A 24924-nucleotide genomic window follows, 5' to 3' on the forward strand; every position below is an offset into this window, starting at 1 on the left:
CAGAGCTAGCAAAACATGATTAGATTAGAATTTGAAAGTGAATGTGCACTCTGTTTTCTTCATCTCTAATACTAGAAACGTTTGAGACACTTGCAGTAGAAGGGAAGGGGAAGAGTTAGAAAAAATGGCCCATCCATTCCTCTCTAATAAAAAGAGGTACTTACAGGTTCTTTCTGCACTGCACAAGCTCTTCATATGCTTTTCTTAATCAAGCATAAATATATTAGTTGTCTAAGGATTGCAAAAAGAGTTCATGAGGATCTTTGTTTTCCGGGTGTCTCTTCAGAAAGGAGGCTTTTAAGTGCTTAATAAACCTGCCTAAGAGCAGTTTAATAATTCAGTTTGAGTAAAATATCAAGCCAGTGCAAAGCTCAATGACTCGTTAGCTTTCTGTGTGCCATTGTGTAGGTTTGTGAGTGACCCCCGAGTGTCTTGCCCTTTGTCTTGGCACAGGGTGGAACAGAAGCATTACTGAGAGCAGTGTTGCAAGCCAGGGATAAGATGAGCATTGCTGATTCAATTTCCTGTAAGCCCTTGGTGTCACAGCTGTATATGATATGAGAACTAAGAGAGATGGATTTTTGTTTTTAATTTAAAAATGCACCCTGATATAATTGTCTCTGTGACACTTACAGTGTCACTTAGAAAATAGTTCTTCATTTTATGCAGCAAATACTAGCAAACTTTATAATGCCATGAAGCATAGTAATAATTTTAAAATTCTTCCCAGAGGTTACCTATGTAAGGAGCTAGAATTTTTTTCCTTTAGTTTTCATCGTCAGTTAATTCCCCATTCACTCATTAATATCCTTCCATTTGATATGTTGAGAAAGCATTTATATGTTGTTTTTAAGACCAAAAATAACAGTCGTCTTTAGATGTAACTAGAACTCTTGGTGTGTAAATTTCCTGTGAGAACCCACTCTCGAGGAAAATGCACAGAGTAAGAATGGCAGTGGATATTGTGAGAAAAAGTTTGCATACCTCTGTAATTGTTCTAATTTAGTCTTTTTTCCCCCTAGTGCTTTATGAACAGGACAAATGTTGCACAAAGACGTGGCTTTTATTTCTATACTCACAAAGAGATTAAGATGAGATTAATTTTAATACAGAATCCAACTCTATAGTAAGGTACATTTATAGTCCTAAAATTTAAATAAATTGTCAAAATATTTTTTTCATAATTTCTGAAGGAAAAAATATTCCTGAACCACATTTTGGAAACCTTTCAAATAGGAATTTGTTTCCTCAGTGATATGTGCACATGCAGACATGTTACGGTAGGTGTGCTCATTTTCCCTACATTGGTGGCACTTACTTTAAAAGGGAGGGAAAGCCATTTAATCATCTCTTTTCATTTGGGAAGAAAATCACATTGGGACACATTCCGTCAGCCATTTTACTTGCTTCCTCCTCCAGTTGGTGGTGATGTCCTACTGAAGGTAGGACAAGAAGTAAAGGATTTATCTGTAACAAGAGAGATTTCGCTTACATATTAGGAAAAACTTTAACTTTTAACTATATGAGTAGTTAAGTTCTGGAATAGGCTTCCAAGAGAGGTTGAAATCTTTGCTTTGTTGGAGGTTTTTAAAAACAGATTGAACCTGTCAGGGATGGTCTATGTTTACTTGGTTCTGCCAAAGCATGGAAGGCAGGAATTTATGACTTCTCAAGGTCTCTTCTAGCCCTACATCTCTATGGTTCTATAAATGAGAGTTGAGGTCAAGGTCCTGGATCTTCAAAAAATGGTGCCTATAAGTTTAGTTTCTGAAGTCAGTTGGAGGCACTTAGGTGTTTGTTGATTTTTAAAATCAGGCCACTTAATAAGGTGCCTTCTTTAGGTATCCATTCTTGAAAATCTTGGCTCATCTAAATTTATATACATATTTTAAGCCTGAATTTGGCTCTCCATAAATAGTAAACTTATGTTGAAATAGATTAGAAAAGAGGTCCGTTTATGGAACGGCTCAAGGAGATAGTCTATAGAGCCTCTACTGTTAGGTCATGATTCAAAAGCAACCCTGATTTGTTGTGACCCAAGAGTACCACCATCTGAAAGGAGTTGGTGACCTTGGTCCAACTTCACATGCAGAATCTGTATTTACGAACTGGGATAAAATGGCAACTTTGTTATCCATCTGAGAGATTATGCAACTACCCTTTTGTCCTTAGAAATGGCACCTCCAGATTGAGAGGCAGGGAAACGTCCTTGTACTCTGAATATAGAAAACTTCAGTTCTTTTGTGTGGTAAAAGTTGTGTTTTATGATGGACAGAAATCTACTAAAAGAGAAAAGTATCCAGCCTTTTTTTTTTTTTTTAAAAAAGGTCAAATTGATACCAGTAGGTCATTAATCTTAATAATGGCTGCTTTGAATCTATGGTAGCTTGGGTTATTTAAACAGAAAACAAAACTAAACATTTATCATAGTTACATTTTCTCTTTTTAGTGCGTTCAGATGTTTGACTCCAAAATGTCTCCTCACATCTATACTGTGAGAGACTAAGTATTCCTTTTTTTTCCCCTTACAGGTAGGCTGATCACAAGGCCAAGGCTTGGTTCCAGGGCTTGTTTTGGCTCATCGGCATTCAGCTGAAAAACCTTTCTAAAAGGCCAGATACTTACACCATCCCATCTCCTTCCTTATTCCCAGCTGGAGCATATTATCATATTCGACACAGTGCTGCAGGGTTTATTTTCAGGTAAGCACACATTTTTATTATATTAAATATATGCTTTAAATGGAAAGTAGCGTGATATGTTCCTTGTCAATTTATATAACATTTTTTTCTAAGCAAACTACAAATCACATTTTCCCCCATCTGTTCTGTCCCCTTCAAATGCTCATCTAGTGATCAAAGACTAATACAAAAACAAATGCTGTTGGAGCCAACAGTAGATTTTTATTGCTATTAATGGAGAACAACTTGTAAGAGTTGATTTTTTGGAAGGGGTAGTGTTTAAAAACCAAACAAGTGGTAGTGGTTCCAGTATCCGTAAATCTATGTATGGAGGGAATGTTTTTTACTAGAATAAGTTTGTGCCAACATCAGCAACGTACTATAACCTAATAATGTGTAAGTGTGTTAACCCTGTTTTTCTTTGCTTTCATTCTGAGGGCTTGGCTACACTCACACTTTACAGCGCTGCAACTGGGGTGTGAAAAAACGCCCCCCTGAGCGCTGCAAGATACAGCACTGTAAAGCATCAGTGTAATCAGGGCAGCAGCGCTGGGAGCGCGGCTCCCAGCGCTGCACGCTACACCCGTAAGGGATATGGTTTACATGCAGCGCTGGGAGAGCTCTCTCCCAGCGCTGCCGCTCTGACTACACTCACACTTCAAAGTGCTGCCGCGGCAGCGCTTTGAAATTCCAAATGTAGCCATACCCTGAGTCTCCTGTAAGGGACTTAAACAGACAGTGTGACTCCAGTGAGTCTTCTAAGTGTGGCATTATAACTGTGTCCCTGGGGGCGAACAAATAGATTTAGGATTGTTCTTTCTATCAAGCTTGCTCACATTGATTAGTGAACACTGGTTTGGCAGGAATCGTAGCAGATACTGCAGTCAAAGGGTATGGCTACATTTGGAATTTCCAAGCGCTGCCCCGGCAGCGCTGCGGGAACGCTGCCGCGGCAGCACTTTGAAGTGTGAGTGTAGTCAGAGCGGCAGCACTGGGAGAGAGCTCTCCCAGCGCTGCATGTAAACCACATCCCTTACGGGTGTAGCGTGCAGCGCTGGGAGCCACGCTTCCAGCGCTGCTGCCCTGATTACACTGACGCTTTACAGCGCTGTATCTTGCAGCGCTCAGGGGGTGTTTTTTCACACCCCAGTTGCAGCGCTGTAAAGTGTGAGTGTAGCCAAGGCTAAAGTCTTCTTTCCACTATGAGTTTGCTTCATTGTGAAGTGTCTTAAGATAGTATTTATCCATCTTTTTGATGCCATGGACTGGCTTGCTGCCTTCCTAAACTGTGTCAGGGAAATCTCAGGGACTGGCACCAGGCCATGGACTGGGACATTGAGGAACATTGTCTTAAGAGACATAAGGTTACTGTTGAGATTAATAGATTGCACATATATGGCTTTGGAGGAATCTTTTACTTGCAAACTGACTTGAAATCATGTAAAGAGAGCCTGCCAGACATTTTTACCATTCCTGCAAGTTCTGACTTCTGGCAGGTTTTGCATCAATGTGAGAGAAATGAGATTTGCAACTATTTTCCTATCAGTTGTGTAGCTCAAATGTTGATCTCTTCTTACCAGTAATACTTGTCCAAAAGTGAAAGTTTTTCAAAGATAACAGACATAACCTTCTTCAAAAGTCCCTCTTAAATATCTCCTCCGTTAACTTTAAAGACATTTATAACAACAAAATGGAGAAGAAAACAAGTAAAACAGATACACGTGCTCATTAAAGATCACTTAGGCCATTTTTCCTAATTTTGCATCTCTCACTAAGCTGATAGCTGACATGCAGCCAGTTATCTTTTAGTACAGATGGTGCAAAGCAATTTTAAATTTCCCCCTAGGAACTAGAAGAAATCATCTGCATATAATGTTACAGATAGCTGTTCAGCAGAGTGAATTGAAAATGCATGGATTGATTATAAAAAAAAATCATCAGATGTGTGTGTGATATTTTTTTCTCTAAGCGTAGGAAAGAGTTTTAAAGCAGTGACTATTTTTTAATTGGTCTAAAGTCAGGGCCGGTGCAAGGATGTTTTGCGCCCTAGGTAAAACTTCCATCTTGTGCGTGCCCCCACTCCGCCCTGAGGCGCCCCTCTTGTGGCAGCTCCCCGCCCTGAGGCACCCCCACCCCAACTCACCCCTGCTCCATGCACGAGCACCCTGTGCACGCCGTTGCTGCTTCACTTCTCCCGTCTCCCAGGCTTGCGGCGCTTAAGCTGATTGGTGCCGCAAGCCTGGGAGGCGGGAGAAGTGAAGCAGCCACGGCGTGCTTGGAGAGGAGGCGGGGCAGAGGTGAGCTGGGGCAGGGAGTTCCTCTGCATGCCACACCCCCCCCTCCCCACTTGCTGCAGGCGGCCCTTCCCGTGCTCCTCTGCCCCAGCTGCCTCCGCCTAAATGCCAGCAGCGACCGGGACGGCCGAAGATCCGGCTGCCACCGTTGCTGCCGAAGAAAATGGCACCCCCAAATCCCAGCAGACGGTCACCTAAATGGTTGTACCGGCCCTGTCTAAAGTGCAAGTGTATGTTGGCAAGAGTGTCCAGAATAAGGTGAATGTTAGTACATGATTGATTTTCTTGTGATATTTTTAAACTATGCTGCATGCTGTGGTATGTTGTTTTTGTTTTTTTTTTAAACTGTTTAATGTAGTGGGCATCTCGCCGAACGCTTTTTTTTCAGTTTTAAAAAAGTGAAGTTTTCATAGAATATCTGGGTTGGAAGGGACCTCAGGAGATCATCTAGTCCAACCCCCTGCTCAAAGCAGGAACCCAGCTGAAAAATATTAATGATCTGTTTTAAAGTCAGAGACTAGTAAACTTAAGTGCTTCGAGTTAAATCACTCCATGTCACAGTACTAGGTCAAATAATGGAACGTAAAATCTATTTTATGGCCATTAAAGATTCTGTTGTTCTCTGTCAGAGTGGGGAGTATTGACCTTCATGTCATGGTTGAATTCCAGCTAGTGTAATGACATTCTCTGAAGCTAAAATTTTCCTTGTTGTTTTCAGTCAGGTAAGAGATTCTTCCTCGCTTCCAGTCCTAATCCTATATTTGTCCAAAGTAAGGGATCTGCCTATTTTCTAAGCCATGATACCAGGGTACTACGGAGTAGTAGTTCAGCTCTGGCTCCACATTTTCTGGCTTTCATGGACCCTTGCAAGATAAAAATTATGTCTGGGAATACTTATCTAAATCTGACACCTTTCTGGATTTGTTGACACATCTGATAAGAACATAAGAATGGCCATACTGGGTCAGATCAGTGGTCAATGTAACCTTGTGTCCTGTCTTCCGACAGTGGCCAATATAAAAGGCTTCAAAGGAAATGAACAGAACAGGGCACTCAAATGATCCATCTGCTGTTGTCCAGTCCCAACATCTGGCAGTCAGAGAGTTGGTGACACTCAGTTTGTAGGGTTGCATTCCTGATCATCTTGTCTAACAGCCATTGGTGGACCCATCCTCTATGAATTTATCTACTTTTTTTTAATTCAGTTATAGTTTTGGCTTTCACAACATCCTTTAGCAACGAGTTCCATAGGCTGATTGTTGTTGTGTGAAGAAGTACTTCCTTTTGTTTTTAAACCCGCTGCCTATTAATTTCATTGGGTGGCCCCTGGTTTCTCTGATTACAGAAGAATATTTTAAGCATAGAAAACATTCCATCTGATTGACGTTAGCCATTTTAAAGGCTCACATTTTAAAAAATTATCCCATTACCAGAATTAATATGCAAGTGCCAGATAATAGCTGGGCTGAAGAGGTTAATTTTTTAATTTTTCAGAAGCCTTAACTGAGCTGGTAACTGTTTTTTGTTGAGATCTCTTCCTTGAAATGAGAGATGGGCATACCTGTGCTTTTTATAATATGAGTTAAGTAATAAAAATCCATAGTCAGTAGTCTGGATAGGGATTCAGAATGTGTTTCATTACTCTAAGGGATCTGTAGGATAGTAAATGTGAACATTAACTAGTCTCATTCTTATTGACAGTAAAAATAAATAAATAAGCTCAAAGGAGAGAGAAATGAGTTTAGAAGGCTGATTCTCCACTGCCTTGCATGTTATAGGTTATTTTCACCTGTGCAAAGTGTGTATAAAATGTCACCAAATCAGAATGGTATCACATTGCATCCACATTGCACTTGTGTAAATTACAATGCAAAGTGCAAGAAAATACTGAATCAGGACTTCTGTGTATTATTTTTTGGTCTAATTTTGTAGCAGTTTTACGAACTGTGTAAATCTATTTGTTTGTTTTTTCAAGGGTTTATAGGTTGTCCAGTCTGGTTTTATATATACACTACTTCATCAAAAAAGAAGAAAAGCTTTGAAACTTTGAAATGCTGTAAAATTAATATATAATGTGGGAAGCGGCAGCCAGCACGTCCCCTCTCGGCCCGTGCTGCTTTCTGCAGCTCCCATTGGCCAAGAACAGTGAACTACGGCCGCTGGGAACTGTGGGAGGCCATGTCTGCAGACAGTCCATGTAAACACTGTTTCGCAGTCCACCAGTGGATTACCCTGATGGGCCACAGGTTGCCTGCCACTGGTGTACGTTGTTTGTAAATAAATAGGATTGCCCCCAAAGAAATATCGTGCTGCTGTAATCAACTTCTCCTAATGGAAACAACCTGGCAAGGCCACAGATTTTGGCTAACCACTCGGACCAAGAGGCAACAGTATTAATTTACATTAATGTACATGTTTTATCGGTCCTGTTTACTAAGGCCTGCTTGAAAGCCCATAAAAATCAATGGCAGTCTTTTGATTGACTTCAGTTGGCATTATCCAGTTAACAGTTCTGCTACAAAATTCTATCTGTGCAAGAGTCCAAGCTGCATGTCTGCAAAGGAGTATGTCGTCTCTAGATTAAATGGCATCATTTTCATGCTTTTGTGCAAAATAATACTAAATGTATTGAGAACAAGCTGTTAAGGTACCTGATCTCCTGCAGCTCATAGGACTGCCTACAGGATAATTCACAGCAGCTCGACTGAATTGAGAGAAACAGCTCACTGGTAGCTTAGGTCTCTAAAGAAGTGTCACAGCAGGAAATGATTTCATTTTGAGCCTGAGAAGTATTTCAGCCAGGTGACAGCAATCAGAAGCAAAATTTGACATTGTTAAAGAATCCATAAATATCCAGTGTGCTCTGCATTAGAAGTTGCCCACCTTCAGGGAGAAAGTTCTGTGGAATGCTACGTCAGTCACAACTGATTCTTATGGGAGTCTGAACAAATAAAACACAACCACCTAAATTAAAAGGTTTGTAGAAATCAATAAGCGTTAGAAGTGGGCCAGTATTGAAAGCCCTGGCAGCTACTTGCATTGGTATTTTGCTCCCACACCCTATCCACTCTGCTCAGACTGCTTATGAATTCCCTCTTTGTGTCCATTTCTCATATCTACGTCAGTGCCTTGTTTCATGTAGCCCCTGTTCCTAGAGCTCATCCATCTTCCCTTCAAAACCCACTTGTTTATCCTTGAATGATAGTCTTGAAAATCCAAAACCTGTACTACATAACCATCAAGACATGTTCACTGCTTTACTAAGTGACTGACTGCATGATTTGATTGATGCTCATATGTTTCTCACACCAAAAAACCCTCAGTCCCTGTGTTGACTTCTGTTTTTGTCTTAACTCTGGCCTTGATCCTGCAGTTGGATCTGCACAGATGCACATGTGGTAGTCCAGCAAAGTTGGAGGAGTGTGGTGGGGTGGGGGGGCATGACTGCATGGCCACAGAGGTCCAGTGTCAGGATTTGGGACCTTGGACTATAACCTCTTCAGGTGTTAGCCTCACAAAATTCTTTGTTACTCGCACACTCTAGGGGCACCGACCCGTACCCCGCTCCTAGGGCTCAGGCGTAAACTGTCAATTTAAGTACCCAGCTGTACCCTATTCCTAGGGTTCAGGGTGTAATTTTCTGTGAGTTTGCAGGACCTAAAGAGCCTTACACAGTAATATCCTTATTCTCTATTTATTAACAATCACCAAAACAGAATGCACATGGTATACATACTGTGCTCACCACTCCCAGTAAGACACATGAACTCTTCTTGATGGCCAGTCAGGATTAGGCTCATCTGGAGGACGGCAGTTTCTGCATGGTGTCATTGGCAGAGTGCTGAGGTCTGTCAGCTCTGGTCTTGGGACTGTGTCCTGGCCCCTGAGCTCACGGCCAGGGAGCCTAATCCCCAGCCCTTTCCCTGCAGCTCCACCGCTGCACGGGCCATGCTCTGGCCTGCGTCTTCCGCTGGGCAGCGTGGGGAGCACAGCTGGCTCTGGCTGGGTGTCACAACTGTGAGCTCCTGCTGCTGATAAGGGGGGCGGAGGGTCCTGGGGGCAGTCAGGGAGGAGGGGGTGGTCAGGGGATGGGGAACAGGGAGGGCTGGGAGTAGGACTCCTGGAGGACCTGTCAGAGAGCTGAGATGTGGATAGGGGTTGGGAGAGGAGTCAGGGTACAGGGAGCGGGGGGGTTAGATAAGGGGATGGGGAGTTAGTGGCGGGGGGTCCTGGGAGGGAGTGGTCAGGGGATGAGGAGGAGAGGGTGGTTGGCTAGGGGGTGGGAGTCCTGGGGGGGCTGTTCGGGGCAGGGATGTGGATAGGAGTCGGGGCAGTCAGGGGACAGGGAGCAGGGGTGGGGTTGGAGGTTCTGATGGGGGTAGTCAGGGAGCAGGAGGGGGCAGATAGGGAGCAGGGGCCAGGCTGTTTGGGGAGGCACAGCCTTCCCTACCCGGCCCTCCATACAGTTGTGCAACCCCGATGTGGCCCTTGGGCCAAAAGGTTTGCCCGCCCCGGACTAGGGCTATTGTTGATACAGTGTCTGTTGACATAAGATAGCAGGCAGACTTTTACTGCTGTCATGGCAGGCATTCAAGGTACATTGAAATCCCAAAGTCACTGATAAAATATCACATCTGAGAATTCTGACAGATTATTAGCAGGAGGGAAGCCGCTCTGACAAAGACTGTCCAAAAAAAAAAAGTGAATTTATTCTTCTGAGCTTTCTTATTCAGTTGTCTTGTCTAGTCTATACACAAATCTATTCACTTTCAGAATGTGTTGTGGTTCTAAAGAATGTAGGTTATAACTGTACGGTATACACAAGGTAAAGGTTTTTGTTTCTTATATGGAGAACCACCTAGCAGAATGCTATTTTTGTTAATTAGAAGAGAATATAAGTTCCAAAGGGCAATAGTTAGCAGATAATGGCAGAAGAAAAATTCAGCAGGCAAACAGAACATTTTCTAGATGGAAACTCTTTGTAGAAATGTCTGCCAATTCCACATCATTTGCATCTTTATTAGTAAAAACTGTGCAATACTGTTTAATTCTGAACATGTCCATTGTACGAGCAGAGGGGACTTGGTGTGATCTGTAAAATGGGATTCCGCTTCCGCGGAATGGTCGTGAATGTGTGTGTGGTAGTCTGTCTATTCCTTTTAGTTCAGTGGTGTCCAGTCATTTAGTCTGAGCGCTAGATATCATCTTTCAAAAAGATCAAGGAGCTACAATCAATATTTTGGTGGTAGATTTCTCTTCCTTGTTCCACTCCCTTTCTGTCACTCTGGCAGCAGACTGGAAGGGACTTGCAAGCCCTCTGCTGCAGATATCCTTGGCATGGGGATGTACCCAGCAGGTATAGAGCCTGTGTGGTCATCCTCTATACCTCCCAGTCCAGTCTGTGGTTCAGGGGCATGATAAATGCCAAGCGAGGAAGTGGCTGGTGTGCACCATGCTCACACTGTTCCCAGCTGGCACGTGCCCCCTTGTGATCCATTGTCCGTAGGTGCACATTAAGGCAGCCTTTGGGCAGAGAATCAAGGAGCTGTCAGTGGTTGTGGATTCTAAGCATCACCCCCCCCCCCACACACACACACTACAGCTGCCCTAGGGGTAGCTGTGTAGGGAAGAGGAACTAGCCTTTGCTAGACACTTCTCCTGGCTCAGGCAAAACCAGTCAAGTTCCCATTCTGCTCTCTTTGTGGGGGGTCCCACAGCCCATCTGTGAAGCAGGAAGTAGTACACTCAGAACTTCTCTCACCTCTGATACACCTGGTCACCATTACAGATGCTGCTGAACAATTGCTCAGAGTACTCCTGGCTCATACCAGAGCTGTTCCTTAAACTGCTCAGAAAGCGAGGGAAGGCAATTGGGATACCTGTTCAGCTACACATAGAAGTGGTGCTAATTCAGACACATCAATTTAAGAACCATGGTGTGGCTCAGTGAAAACACTTTGAAATCATGTACAAATACAACATTTCTTCTTCATAAGACTTAATTCGGTGCCTTACAGGCCACAGGTTGGACATCTCTGCTGTAGCTCCCCAAAGTAAAATTATAGTTCTGCAGAGCTGGGACTTAGAACTGTAGTGAAATTGTGGGCAAGGAACCAGTGTTCCCTCTATTTTTTTTTCTCATGCTTGTGTGGAATGAATTTTGTTGTGTACCAATATGTAGTGATGTGTCGCACATCACTCCATATTGGTGCACATAACAAAATTCACATGGCGGGGGTGGGGCCAAAGGGTTTGGTGTGTAGGAGGAGGGGATCAGGGCTGAGGCAGAGGGTTGGGGTGCAGGGTGTGTGTGGGTGTGTGGTGGGGAGGGGCTCTGGGTTTGGGAGGTGAGAGCTCTGTCAGGGCAGGGAGTAGGCTCTGGGATGGGGCAAGGGATGAGGGGCTCGGGGCTGGGGCAGAGAGTTGGGGGTGTGTGTGTTTTGGAGTGGAGTGGAGAACGGTATAGGCTCTGAGATGGGCTGGGGATGAGGAATTTGGGATGCAGGCTGCTCCGGGGCTATGGTTGGGGGAGAGGACTCCCCTAGGCTCTTTCCCAGCAGCAACATCTGGGCTGGGGGGGATAGGAGCCTCTCCCCTGGCCCAGTCTGGACCGGGGGAGGGGTGCTCTCTGGCTGTGGCAAGTCCGAGTTGGGTCCAGGGGAGAAGCACTCTTGCCTGAGCACCTGTACAGCGCTTAATAGGCTGCTTCATGGCAGCGCAGCTTAGAGGAAACTTAAGCAGGGACCAGATATGTAGAGGCTTGGATTACATCAGCTCCTTAAAACTGAACCCAACATTCTGCTAGTTGAAAGAGAGGAAAATGGGGTTCTAGCCTGCAGAGTGTCAGGCTGCCGTCAGTACCAGGCTCTGGTTACTGTTGCATTAGTTATGTAATGATTACTTGAAAATCTTCAATAGGTTCCATTAAGGGAGCCTATCCTGCACCCCAAAATCTTATTACAGCTGCCGTAATTCCAGCAAAGACCTGGGAAAGGAGGTCTAGACCACTCCTGAGTGAACTCACGACTTAGCAACGTGAATCAGTTGGTCTTTATTGCTAGTCTTTGCCCCGGGAATTGAGCACTCTTCCTTCAATATTTTTTTCTTCAGTGGCTGCTTGCAAAAGGTAGCAAGAAAGAGGATCTAACCAGGCTGCAGTACAGGGCTCTACTTTCAGAGTCTTCTTTCTTTTTCCCCATTTCTCAGTCCATTGTGCCTGGAGCCTGACCTACCGCTATAATTTAAAACTGATATTAAGGAAAGATGATTCCAATCTGTGTGTTAAACTCTAACTGAACAGCTCCAGACTAAATATTATTGTAACGCCAACTAAATATTATTGTTAATGTAGGATTGGCGGAACCAAGTTAGAACAGTATTGTTGCAACCATGGGTCTAAGCCCATGTCCCTATACGTAAACAAGAGCATTGGGGTTTTAAAATATAGTTTTGCTCTATTCTGGCTGGCTGGCTAAAGTTAAAATGAGTTTAAAAACCAGTTGAAGCAGGGACTGTGTGTTTTTTAAACATGGTTTATTGTGCATTAACTCATTTTTTCAGTGCACTTCTCCTAAGGCCTCATGCCAAGATTTTCAAAGTGACTGATTTTGGGTACCTGAATTTGGATGCTCACCTTTATACTCCTTCTAAAACCGCCTGGTTTTTAGAGACTGAGCTCAGTATTTCCTTCAGAGTGTCTGAAGTTGAGCACCCAAATATCATTAATCACACTTCAGAATCTTGGCTTCAATTCCTATTTTTAAATGCAGGCAATTACCATATGGGATGTTAATGTGTTGTCTTGCTGGCTGGCAGTACCTTATTTCATACCAATTAAATGTGGTTTTGTAAAGTGGGGAGGCTCTGGAGAAAGGCTCTCTGCTGCAGTGCCATTCTTCATTGACCATAGGCTTCCGTTTGGCCCAGGTGAGATGTGACACAGATGTACGTGTACATGGATGTTTGATAGCTCACAGAATGTGAGTTATTTAGTCTCCGTCCTATTCTGGGTGTCTGTATTTAGGAAGGGAATACTTAGCATAGATGGCAACTACTGCAGGCTGCTTCAGAGGCTAAGGATTGTTTTGTGTCAGGAAATTATCAGCCTTGTCCTCACCTGTAGTAGCCTCTCCAGAGTGAGGATGCTTGTACTGTTACTGCCTTTTTGCTACCTGTTCTGTGGAGAAACAGATCACTTCAGTTTATCTTCCAGTGCTCTCAGTATCTTTCGCAACCCCATATTTGCTTAATAAGTTTACATTATGCACATTGGTTGGAGTTTCATAACTTGGGAAGAACAGCAATAAAATGAAACAGCAAACCTGAGCTTCCACTGATTCTACACGATTAGTCACATTTCTCCCTCATGTTTCCCCACTTCATTTCCCCCTCGTCTCCTTGGGTGATTGTCTGGCAAACCTGGTGTTGGAGTAACATGGAAGGTGACCTGAGCCTCAATTATTCATTCTGCTATGCATGAGGTCACCCAAGATAACACATTGATTGACAAGTGAGGGCTGGGGGAGGAATAAGTACATATGGCAAATCTCTTTTCTGGGGTCAGAATGACGCTGAGCTGCACAATCTGAACTGTATTTGCAGGCGTGTGCACACTAAGCTTTAGTTTTATTTTTGGTTAGTGACAAAATTAAAAGCAACCTGGGATCACCTGTTTGGCCTCAATACGCTCAGAACTTTTGTAGCTCTGCATTAAAATAATGATTATAATGAAATCTCATGCTTCAGGGCTTCAGCCAGTCATCTGTAGGGGATAGGAAGGAAGTCCCTCCGCGCCCCCCCCCCCCAACCTCCATTGATTCATAACTAGCTGATGTGGCTGCTGTTTGTTTTTATTTTTTGTTATCCTCTGAAGCACTAGAGATTGGCCACAGCAAGAGACAGGACACCAGATGGAGGTGGGGACAGTGGAGGACTGATCCTAAGGTGGAACAGAGAAGCCTCTTTTTCAAATGCCTGGCTAATGTGCCTTGCTCATGCATTCAGGGTTATGCTGTTCACCAGACTTGGGATTGGGAAGGAATTTTCCCCCAGATCAGATTGGCTGTGACCTTTGGAAGTTTTTCAACTTCCTCAACAGCAGGAATTGGCAACCTTTGTTATGTGGCTCGATAGGGTGAGGACCCTGTAGGGCCGGGCTGGTGTATTTACCTCCCAAGTCCGCAGGTTCGACCTGTCGTGGTTCCCACTGGCCGTGGTTCACTGCTCCAGGCTAATGGGGGCTCCGGGAAGTGGAACGGGCCAAGGGATGTGCTGGCCGCCACTTCCCACAGCCCCCATTAGTCTGGAGCGGTGAACTGCGGCCAGTGGGAACCGCGATTGGTCGAACCTGCGGACGTGCGAGGTAAACAAGCTTGCCCGGCCCGCCAGGGTGCTTTCCTTGTGATCAACATGCCAAAGGTTGCTGATCCCTGCTCTACAGCATGGGGTGTGGTTTGCCTGCTAAGATTATCTGTGTATATATCACCTAGTCAATTCCCTGCCATTGCAGGAACCTTGGGCATTAGTGGCACCTTGGCCTCTCCATTCTCTTCCTGTGGTTCACAGTTCAGTTTCCTGAGAATTGAAATGTTTTAGTGTATCTAAAACCTTTGGGCTTATAGGAGTATCTAGGTGTAAATTAATGGCCTGTCACATACAAGAGGTCAGACTAGATCTGATTGTCCCTTCTGGCCTTAAACTTTATAAAAGTTATGAAGTTACCTTATGATAACGTTTGATTTTATTTCTCAAGAATTGAAACATCTATGTACAGTCCTTAATTCATGAAATAGTTGAATGAAGTTTTGTATTCAATGCTTTGAGAGGTGAAATGTTTCTGGAAACTTAAGAAATTCTTCTGAGGTTTCAGAAGCCAAGTGTTCCAAAACTTTTCTTGCTGATAATGGACATGAAGTCCTGTGGGAGATTGTTGTTTTGAAAAATATTTATGGCTTTACTGCTGACACGAACATGGTTGTTAAAATATTTCAAGTGCTGATAATGTAAAGTGGCCTTGACTGGAATTTTGGTAATCTTGAGTGAAAACACATGTTAAGTCCTTTGTTGAGCTATCCTGCAAAGCTATGGCTGGTAGTGTAATGTTGTGCTTGGGAAGGGAGTTTTGTGCTAGCACTTTCCCGTATTATTTCCAACTTGAAACCTTTTGTACTATTTTGAAGAGGATGGGACTTAAAAGGAGAGTTGAATGTACAAAAGATGGTCCGACACTGTGTGTGTGTGTGTGTGTGTGTGTGTGTGTGTGTGTGATCCCCACAATAGGAAAATGTGGTATTTGAGTGAAAAGGTTGCAGCTGAATCTATAGTAGAACTGCAAATTTGTACTGATTTAATTGCAGTGTAAAACCTCATTATTATCCTGTGAAAAGCACCAGTGATGCCCTGAGTTCCTTGATAACATAAGAATCTGTTCATGGTAATGACCATTAACTCACTGACAGGGTGATAATGAGATTACAGGGTTCAGTTTCCTTCTCTTTATAAAAAATTGGTTAGTGCACATGCTACCTAGGCAGAGAAACTACAGTATATGTTGTAGAACAGCCAGAGATGTTTGCACATTTTTTGTTTTTTGACAACCTAATCCCTACAGGACACTGGGTGTTTTTCTGTTTCTCTCTACCTCCTCTTACACATCAATTGCATGAATGTTTTGCTAATACCCTGGAGTGATGCATTTGTGATTTGTAGCACTTCCCATTGTTTGGTTTCTGAAGTGGTAATAGACTTGTAGAGACTCTGCTAGAGGCCACCCTTTTTTCATAACTACCACATTTTTAATAGAGATTTTGCCTACAGAAGTCACTCACTCGAGTAATGGAGTAAAATAGCTTGTATTAAAGTTAAAATAAGCCAGTTAGTCTCTAGCATGGCCCACCAATGACTTCTGATACTGTCACCCCAAATGGAGTAGCTCTGTGCACAGTAATCATGTACTCATGTATTTCATCAGACAGCTCTTCATAACATTATGAAAAGTTGAAGTTTTGTGCAGGTTCTGAATGATTTCAAGGAATTGGGGACCTGATGAAAACTCAGTGGAAAAAGCTTGTTTTACCTGCAGAGCTGGTACAACCTCTGAGGCATGTACTGATTCCTATAACACAGCATATTGACAAAACACCTGAATGCTCTCAGCAATGATCCATGCCTTAAAGATCACTGATATAAGAAGTAATGAGATCACCATTTGAGTGCAGGAATATTTTAGGTAATTTTTTATATTCAGGATAAGAACATTTCAAGATATTGTTACCATTCTAATGTGGCTAAACGTTAGTAAGTGTGATGTCCAGACAACTGCATAATATTTCTATCGATGGTATTAGTCAGAACCTACACAGCAGTAGCAGAAGTACAATACCAAGTCGCCTAAATGACCATTGAAAAAGCTGCTTTGTTTGTGTAGCTTTTGTCTGCCTGCTTATACCTGATCAGTTTTGTGTTAAAAGTTTTGTTTTGCTTTTCCTGATTCTGCTGTCCACCTGCAACAGTTTCCATTGTTGCTTCTGAATAATTTGCCTTTAGTGTTACTGTACCTTTAATAAGCAGCAAAGAGTCCTGTGACACCTTATAGACTAACAGATGTATTGGAACATAAGCTTTCGTGGGTGAATAGCCACTTCGTCAGACGAGCTTATGCTCCAATACATCTGTTAGTCCTGTGGCACTTTATAGACTCTTAGTCTGGACCTGTAAAAAGCAACAAACACAGCTACCGCTCTGTAACTTGTACCTTTAATATTATACATCCTATATATTCTCAACTTGTGACTCTAGGGTTACAATTGAAATATAGTCAAATACTATAGCATTGAACTATGTGGCACATTACACCTAAGTTATGCAGAAACCTTGTATCCTGCTCTCACCACCTACCCAACCATGTACATTCATGTATGTGGAAAGGCTGTAATGACTATGATACAGCATGGCCAGAGGGCAGCAGGAGAGTGTTAGCAGGGAGCCTTATTCCCTGCAAGGGGAGGAAGGTTTGTTATAGATTAACTAGAGCATCTGAAGCCAATTAGAGCACCAGCAGTCAGTCATATGATAAAAACCCCTGCTTCAGTCAGACAGTGTGGGAGTTGGAGCAGGAAGGTTTGGTTGGAGCAGAGAGCAGTTTGAAGGAGTTGGAAAAGAGAACAGTATTGAAGAGAGACAAAAGGAAAGTTTTTTTTTTTTTTTTTTTTTTTTTGAGGAGTGCTGCGGTGGGCTGAGAAATCCAAAAAAACCCTAGGTAAGGGGCCCCTGGCTTATGTAGAAAGAGCGCAAGAAGCCCCTTCACAAGCTGAAGGGCAGGAGAGAGAAGTAGCCCGGGGAAGGAACCGCTAGTTCAAGTGGTTCACCACAAACCTCAGGGCCCCTGGGTTGGGACCTGGAGAAGAGGGCGGGCCCAGGTCCCTCCCTCTCCACTCCCCTCCTCAAGGACACTAGTGGGGTAATTAAAATACAGGATCAGAGGCAAGCAATGGTGCCCTGAAACCTTCCCCAAAGAAGAGAGAGCGCGAGACCCAGCATAACAGTACTGGCAATTTGCCACACGACTCAAATGAAGAGAGGAAAAGTAGTAACTGAAGGAGGCAGGAGGCTGTCATCTGGGGCTTTTAAGCCAAAAAGAAGCTGAGCTTTTTCAGATTGACTGCTAAAGTCTGTTGTTCCTACTGAACAACTGAGAGAGAATACCAGTGCGACACGTGTATCCCTCATGGAAAATACATGTATCACAATTTGTGTGTGACAGCCACCATCTTACCTAACGTTGGAGTTGAACTGGAGCCTCCATGGCTAAAATCACAGGTATGTCTACACAGCATTTTGGAGTAAATCTCCCAATCCGGCTCGGCAGCCTGGGGCTAGCAGGGCTTGCACTGGTGCTGTAATAGCAACTGTATAGACTGCAATTCAAGTTGTAGCTCAGGTTGGAACTCAGGCTCTAAAGCCTTCTGCCTCCCCCCAACCCCATGCTTCAGAGCCCAAGGCACAACTTTATCTACACAGCTATTTTTTTAGCACTAGCATGAGCCCAGCTAGCCCAAGTCTGTTGACCTAGGCTTGGATGCTCGCTCCAAAGTGCTGTGTAGACCAGGAGTTCTAAAACAGAGTCAGGACCCCTCAGGGGGTCATGAGGTTATTACATGGGGGGTTGTGAGCTGTCAGCCTCCACCCCAAACCCCGCTTTGCCTCCAGCATTTATAATGGTGTTAAATATATTAAAAAGTGTTTTTAATTTATAAGGGAGGTCGCACTCAGAAGCTTGTCATGTGAAAGGGGTCACCAGTACAAAAGTTTGAGAGCCACTGATGTAGACATACCACATAAGTATCTATAGCTTGAGCTAAAGAACCAGGCTCTGTAACTTGGGCTGTAAAAGACCTATATGCTCTTTAGATGGGGCACAGAGGGAGATGCTACACACTGATTAGTGGGTTGTACATGCAACATGTAATTTACCATTGCACTCCCTGAGATCCCAAATGTGACCTACCTTAGGGTCGGAGCAAAGAAAAATCAAGTCATTCAGAAAAGCTCCAAAAACAGAGCAAGGGGAAGGATGGGGAGTGCCAGTGACTGTGGTGTGCTCCACCTTCTTTAGGAGCCTAGCGGACCTCATCATGACAACTCTGTGGCTTAGGTGGGGGACATGCACATTATGTGTCATGCTTTCTTCTAAAACCAGTGGAGATACTTTTTTTTTTTTTTTTAAGTGAATTGATGCTTGTAGATAAACTTTTAAGGCCAAAGAATTTGAAGCTGACTAGTAATAGACCGCAGTAAACTGCGGATGGTTACTGTGAAGTGTCTGCAGTGGCTCACAACTGAGTGTACCTACTTCACAGTGTGACAGTTACATGCTTGCCAAACCAGTACATTTTAAAAAAATAACTCTTGATTTAGGAGGCTTCAATTTTGGGGTACCAAGATTTGACAATACTTAAAGTATCCACCCCCTGAAAATCAGGCCTCTTTAAGGTGTCCCAAAATCACCAGGGCGTAAATATTCCAAAGTATCTAGTGTATATTTGTTTTGTTAGATACATTCATTTACCTGTTGTCTCTATGCTTGCTAAATCAGAAATTCTTTAGATCCCTAACCAAAAATAATTCTCAATAATACATATTTAGGTATGGATAAATTTCCAAACAAATGCTTAATAAACTAAAAATTCTCATCATACTTTTATTGCTGATATGGGATATATGTGCAGTCATTTACCCTCCTGAGATGTAAACTCATCTAAATCGTGAAACTAGTGGGTGATTTTCTTTGTACACAAACTCACATGCTTGTTTTAGTTTTCTTGGTGTGTAGCACAATGGAGCCTTTCACATATCTGAAGGTATTTAAAGGTGATGGTAGTTCTACCCAACCTTTAAATAAATTGTCCATATTAAAACCTAAGTACTTTCTCACATAGAGGTCCCTACTTGAATTTGCAAAATTGGTCTGTGAAGACCTTTCTTCCTCTAACCTTGGATCCCTGTTCTACTGTGAATTTGGCCACAAAAGTCTTCTTAATCTTCTAACTTTTAACCTTATATTCCACCTTACACTCCACCAGGGTCAGCTGCAGCGGATCACTTTAAATACTAGTTGTTCATGTCCCACCGCCACTTGCTCTCCCAGGTATATCTTGGTATTGCTGAAACTCATCATATTTATAAAATTACATTATTCCAAAACGTTAGACTTTCAACTTGGGATATGTCTGTACTACCCGCCGGATCGGCGGGTAGTGATCAATGCATCAGGGATTGATTTATCGCGTCTCGTCTGGATGCAACAAATCGATCCGCTAATCGACGCCCATACTCCACCTCGTCAGGAGGAGTAAGCGGAGTTGACGAGGGAGCTGTGGCAGTGGGACAGGTAAGTTGAACTAATAGCTGAAGTTGCATATCCTAGTTCGACCCCCCCTCCCCCCGCTAGTGTAGCCCAGGCCTTAGAAAACAGCTCATGGGGTCAAAGTAGTTACATCTTCTACACCTGTACTGCTGTTCCCCAGCCATCATGGTTTCCTGTATTTTTTAAAAAAAAAGTGTTCTCTCTCCTGTTAATGTGTGAAACATGCACACAAACAGAAGGGGAACTGGTGAAACTGACTACACATAATATATTGCCAAATGCACGAATGCTTTTCTAATATTACTCTTCCCCTGCAGGACTGTGCAACTCAATCTGTTGGAACAATTTTATTTTTCATTCTTAATTAAATAAAATGGAAAATGGGTAATACAAAAAAGACCAAGATAGATTAGATTTCTGGTCACTGGGAATCTTTATTTAGACCTGTGTTTAGCCTTTTGCTATTCTAATCTCAGAATACCAGCAGAAGATGATTTTTATCTTCCTTGTTTTTATGAAAACATTTGACAGTCTCCCAGAGAAGTCCTCTGGAAGATCCTGCGTTACTATGGCATTCCAGCAAAGATGATTAATTTGATAAAAGTTTTGTATGATGAATCTGCTCGCTGCATCAGGACAAAGAGCAGAAACACAGAAAGGTTTAAAATAATCCCTCCCGTAAGGCCAAGTTGTGTACAATGCCCATTTCTCTTCTGCATTGTTATAGATTTTGTGATGAGAACTGTTGCTGAGGACGCTGGTATTGTTTGGGCAAGAGAGAAGCTGAGACATTTAGATTTTACATATGATAGTCCTATTGGATACCAATTTGGATGGAATGAAAAAACTCTTTATGAGCATAAAAGCAGAAGCTGCTAAAATGGGACTTTGTATCAACATGCAGAAGACCAAGACCATGAAGGCAGAAGAAAATATTGGCAGTGTTGGCAGATGTGTGATTGATGGCAAAAAATACAAAAGAATTGATGACTTTGTCTTGGAGGTACAATATCTGCTAATGGCCAGCTTACTAAAGAAGCAAAGGGGAGAACTGATAAAACCAGTGAATCATTTTTCCATTTGTCAAATATCTGGAAATTTAAGATGATACATCTAAACACTTATAATGAGATTGTACAATGCTATTGTCCTTCCAACACTATTAAATGCCTCAGAAATGTGGCAGATGATGGAAACACAAAACAGTAAGGTGAATGCATTCCACCAGCATTGTTTAAGAAGGATCTTCAGAATTTATTGGACTACGTGTAACTAGTGTGGAAGCATTGTGCGACATGGTTCAGTAGACTGCAAACTGTCATTGATAGCAGCTGGTATCAGATTTTTCACAAAGATGCCTACAGCAATAGGTATTTACTAGTGCCTATTGGAAGTTGGCTTATCCTTGAAGCACGAGGGTTATAGCCTTTAACTTTTTTTATTAGGTTTTTAATCCTTGCTATTGTAACTTTGTATGTGCTTGTTAGCTATATGAATATCCAATCCTTTCCCCAGACATGGTGAGCTATTGGCCTTGATTATATCTTGTGGCAATGAGTTGGCGAATTGTGCTCTGTGTAAAATGTATTTCCTTTTATTAGCTTATGTATGCTGACTTCCTGTTTCAGTGGATGTATCCTTGCTCTTGTATTTTATGAGACAGTGAGAAGTTCTCAGTCAACATTGTTTGTCATTGAATACTCCAGTGTCATCCACCCTCTTTAAAGCAAACAGTCCCGTTCTTTTCAATTTCTTCATATGGAAGCTTTCCATAGCAGCATTGTTTGTTTGATTAATAATTATAAATAACAATTTTCAGAGCCAATATCATTATTCATTTAGAACTGGAAAGCAGCTTTTCCAGAACTACAGTCTAAATGTTTGGTGACTAAAATTAGTAATTGTTAAACCTTTAGCCTCAAGGCAACTTGGTTGCTGTCAAGAGTTCTTAAAAAGCGTACAACCAGATAAGAGCACTGTGAGTACAGCCATGAATACTGTGTAGTTTGTCTGTTTCAGTTTCTTCTATAATCTGAGTAAGAATTTGATCCTTGGGCAGTGCTTGAATCAGAGATGAAATGGTCTCTGCGCATATGCGTGCTCCTGGCTCAAAATTGCATGGCGCACACACACAATTGCACTGCACACAAATTTTTTCCCCTGGGGAAAATGAAATGGGGGGCTTGGGAGAAGAGGGGGAGAGAACAAACCAAAAATGGTAGATGTTAGGCCACTTATTACGCCACTGGAAGGTGCACAATGCTACAGTGATGAGGGTAGTATAAGAACCTATAGAGAATAGAACAACATAGAATTGGCACAACTTGACTAAGGCACTGTAAGTTCATTTTTAAAAATATGTAAGGAAAAGCCTGTTGAGGTCCTTTCACTTTCTGTTAAGAGTATTGAACTAGTTTGATTTGTTTTCCTCTAGGTTTTTTAAATCTGCCAGGTGAGGTTATCTTTCTCAATAGTTTTTTTATTATTATTGCTAATTACTACTGTTTTATACAAAGAGATTTCACAGTGCTTAAACATCCTGTCCTTCCTCAGTCAAAGTCTATTGTCTGTGTTTGTGTAGCTGCTTACGACCTTATCACTATTGTGTCTAAACATCTCCCAAGTATGTGTTTAAAAAAAACAACTCTCCAGCGCCTTTCCCTATCAGTATGAGGAATAGCATGAGTTTACAGGATTCTTAGTTCCTGAGTTGTTATAGGTTTGATTGTGTGTATGAAGAAATTGAGGGAAGTCACCTCTGAAGAAATGAGTATTACGCTTCAGTGCTTAGTTCTATAGCCATTCTTCTCCCTTGCAAGACGAGAGTTCCATAGTCTATGGCCCATTCCTGTGAAAGTTGTCTCCTGTTCTTATGAGCTTTCCCTTATTGGTAGGCTTAAATATGGATTGTCTAGCTCCCTTTCAAGTCAATGAAAATGATTTTCGCTCTGGAATAAGTCTGGTGTATAGCTCCAAGTCTGCCCTCTTCTGAGAAGTATAGATGTGAGGTTGCCAACCACTCTGAGTTTCAAGGGTCTTTGAAACTTCTCAGCATTTTATCACTACATTATTGCTTTAGTGAGCTGACCAGGGCCACATTGGGCATTCCAGATATGGGTTCTCGTCCCTTGATATTGTGCTAAGCCAGCTTCCTCTGACACTGTCTAGTTTTCCTACATCTCATTACTCTCTGCAGATTGTTGTGGTTTTTTTTCTTGTTAGGCAGTCTACATTCCACAGCATGCAGCCTTCCATAACTGAAACTTGTTGGAGAAAAGCTAAATCTGTAATAAAAGTATATTTTTATCATCCCCATAAACAGCATGTCACTTCAAGCTGTCAGCTGAATAGCTTTCTCAAGTCACTTTCACTATTGATATCAAATTTTCACTGCTTTCTTCCCCCCAGTAATATTCCAGAGTAACTTCAATGGGATCTTTTAAAAGTTGAAAATATTGAAACCTGCTAAATCTGAAAAACCCGTTTCTATAAACTACAGACTAATTCCAAAGGTTATTTTGCTCATGCAGATTTCCACTAACTGGACTGGATGTTTTCCTGAATAAGAACTGAATAGAAATGTAAGGACTTTGGGACATGGGATGATGTATGGAAGACGGCAACCATCTGTTGCTATGCTGTCTGTGTTCTATGATACAATTGCCTTTTTGTCTACTTTTGCTTCCTAGGATAAAGATAAAATTTGATACTTTGTTTTGAATTAGTAATAAAGTTATTGCTTCTCTTTTGGCAAAGCAGAGGCATTCCTGCGTGTACAGGAAAAAAGTTGAGGATGGATTAGGTATTTTTGGATGCTGGCTAATCTAACCCAGCTGCCCTTTTTTGTTTTATGAATTGGGAGATCAGTGAAGGAGAATATACAATTTCAAGAGGATGAGGAAGAGAATTCCTAAAGGAGATACAAATTAGATTTGTTAATATTTTCTTAGTATATCAAGAGATGGATAATTCTACTGATGTATCTCTTATTCTGTAATACAGCAGTAGGGAGACAAATGTTTTGTATCAGTGATTATTTATCAATTTGGTATGTGTATCTGAAAAAACCCAAAGGATAATTCTGCTCTGGTTAACGATCTGTGTACCAACTCTTACATGTACAGTGGCTGTTTACTTAAATTGTAGATATGATCGTCAACCTGTGTGTAAATTACTTGATGGCAAAAGGGGAATTTAAGGTAAGGGGTAAGAAAGCTTGTGCAGAACACTATTGCTGCAGAGCACATAGACTTTGCTCAGAAATAGATGTTCCATAGTCCCTAGCAACGGCACATTAGGGTGGAAATTATGGGCCGTCTGCCTGTACATGGAAACTGATGACCACTCTAGTAGAAGCTGAGATAGTGAAGCAAGAGCTGAGAGAAACTGTATGGGGCTGTGCATCCTGTTTTACCATGCCATAGACTAGGGTTAACGCCAGGAAGGAAGAATGGTTCAGTGGTTAGGACAACAGCCTAAGATGAGGGAGACCCAGGTTCAGTTTCTTGCTGTGCTGTGGACTTCCTGTGTAATCCCAGGCAAATTTCTGTGCTTCAGATACAGAAGACCAGGGTGGGGTAGGTGAATAACCCTGCATGTCACCTCAATTAAAACAGAAGTGCGGAGAGAACCCTGGGCTCAAGGGAGCAGAGTACGTGGGGAAAGCTTATGGAGAAATGGGGTAAGGATGATCCTTGGTGGCTGGGTTACTTTAGAGCCCAGACTTACAAGCAGATCTGCAGGTTTATGAAAAGGAGCACATGCTATGAAGCTGAATTTTTATGGGCCTGAACAGTGATTAAAAAAAAATCATTGTATGTGGTGTATTTTTGTTAGGGAAGAAAAAGGCCACCACTTAAAATGGTTTGCTTCTGCTATTCTATCCCTTCCACTAACTGAATCTAGGGAAACAGGTGCAACATCTTATGTTAGAAACATTGGTGGCAACTACACAATTGACTTTGCTATAATTAAAAGATGGGAAAAATCCAATCCAGAGATCATATAAAAAATGACCTTATGCCATAATATGCACATCTTGTTTTACAGTGCTCTGAACTCTTTGTTGGTAGTGTCATTTATTTAA

At 42.3% G+C, this 24924-nt stretch overlaps 1 protein-coding gene across 3 annotated transcripts in view; it reads left to right on the forward strand.

Moving 5' to 3' along the window:
- The window catches only part of PLXNB2 (plexin B2), a 352730-nt gene that overhangs the window by 114673 nt on the left and 213133 nt on the right, over positions 1-24924 (forward strand). For all 3 annotated transcript variants that reach the window (XM_030549188.1, XM_030549187.1, XM_030549189.1), the window contains one exon: positions 2532-2702. The gene's annotated coding sequence lies outside the window, so the exon portion shown is untranslated. The remainder of the gene's footprint in view (positions 1-2531; positions 2703-24924) is intronic.

Source organism: Gopherus evgoodei, chromosome 1 (assembly GCF_007399415.2).
Source record: "Gopherus evgoodei ecotype Sinaloan lineage chromosome 1, rGopEvg1_v1.p, whole genome shotgun sequence".
Lineage (NCBI taxonomy): Eukaryota > Metazoa > Chordata > Testudines > Testudinidae > Gopherus > Gopherus evgoodei.